Below are 1,994 nucleotides of genomic sequence, written 5' to 3'. Positions count from 1 at the left end.
CCTATTAATCTACTTAATAAAGAGTATAGAACTTAGTAGGTAAGCCTTAATCCTAATAAGAAGTAGTCCTATAAGATTCCTAAGATATCTTAAGATAATTCTCTAAAAGATAATTATAAAGTAGATTAATATGCTGTATAGCTATAATAGCTAGATAAGAAGTAGTTAGTAGAACTATAAGTATACTAGCTAAATATATAGATTCTTAAGAGAATAAAATAAGGAGTGAAAGGATGCATCTACTAGAATCTAGAATACTAGACCTAAGTAGAGTTATAGGATAAGTATATATCTAGATATAATAGATATCCTTTATAGTGTTAAAGATATAGATACTAGTTAAATAAATATTTCTATAAACTTAGGAAGGTATTAGAAAAGAGACTACTAGAACTATTTTATAATAAATATAACTATTCTTAGTATTTATATAAATATTTCTAAGGATATCTAAGATATTATAAAGTACTCTAGATTACTTATTATAATAATAACTATAATATTTACTATAATAATAAGTATATAGTAAAGTTTTAGCTAGAGGTACTAATAGTTATAAAGAAAAATATTACTTATTTATATTAGAGACTTAAATACTCTTATAAAGGATATAGATAATATCTAGATTATAGTATAATATATTAGATAGTATGTTTTAAAGACTAATATATAAGATATTACTAAGGAAAGTTAGAGGGAGGATATTTCTTAGTACTAGTAAGAGATACTAGGCTACTAAAATAAGAAGATAAATACCCTTATCTTATAACTATAAAAGTATAATATAGAAAGTACTTAAAACTCTAAGCTTATATTCTAAATTAGCTAACCTAAGTAATAGTTAACTTAGGAGTAATAGGGAATTATATAAATCTAGGATATATAGAGAAGCTAGAGCTTCTAGGAATTATAAAAGTAGTACCTAAACTAATTATAGATCTAAATAGAGAGAATTTAGGAACTCTCTTAATTATAACTAAGTTAGGGACTATACTAATAGTTATATTAGACTACTTTAAATAACTAAACTTTAATATTATACTAATAGGATAATATAATATAATATTAGGGATTCTATAGCTTAGGAATTATAATTTAGTAATTAACTAGAAAATAGGAAGTCTATAGTTTAACTATAAATACTTATAATAGGACTAGATTAAAGGGGAGACTGGGGCCTTATAGTATATTAGATTAAAGGAAAATAATAGTAATACTAAGTAGTTAAGAGGTAAACTAAGAAAAGTAGTATTTAGCTAGAATATAATAGTAGTACTAGTAGTAATTAAACTATTATAATATATAGTAATAATAGAATTACTAGGATGGGCACCTAAGAGCAGTAAAGAATATACTAAAATTATAATACTAAAGAGTAATAAAAGTACCTAGAAAAGTAAGAATAAAGAGATAAAGTTTAGTTTAGAGACCTAGTAGATTTTAGTAGTAGCTAATTAGAGCATAGATAAGACTTATAATAATAACCCTAGAAGATACTAGAAGATAGCTATTAGATAGCTCTGCCTAAGGTATATTATAAGTTTAAGGACTTATTTAAATAATCTAAATAGTATAAACTACTAAAGTATAGAAAGTATAACTATAAGATTCTATTAGTAGAAGGGAAATTATTAGTATATAAGAAAATATACTAGATATTAGAAAAAGAATTAGTAATACTAAAGGAATATATTAATAAATAATTATAACTTAGGAAGATATAGCTATTAAACTTACTAATAGATTATAGTATACTCTTTATACCTAAAAAAGATAGAGATCTATAACTCTATATAGATTATAGATTACTAAATATAATAATAATTAAGGATTATTACCTACTTCTATTAATTTATAAAATCTAAGATTAAATTTAAGGAGCTAAGTGGTTTATAAAGTTAGATATTATAGATATATATAACTATATTTAGATTATAGAAGGTAATAAATAGAAAATAGTATTTAGAATAAAATATAGTTATTTTAAATACTTA

The sequence above is a fragment of the Aspergillus viridinutans genome (genome assembly GCF_018404265.1).
Source record: "Aspergillus viridinutans IFM 47045 DNA, scaffold_5, whole genome shotgun sequence".
NCBI classification, from domain to species: Eukaryota; Fungi; Ascomycota; class Eurotiomycetes; order Eurotiales; family Aspergillaceae; genus Aspergillus; species Aspergillus viridinutans.
This window is presented reverse-complemented; position numbering follows the sequence as displayed.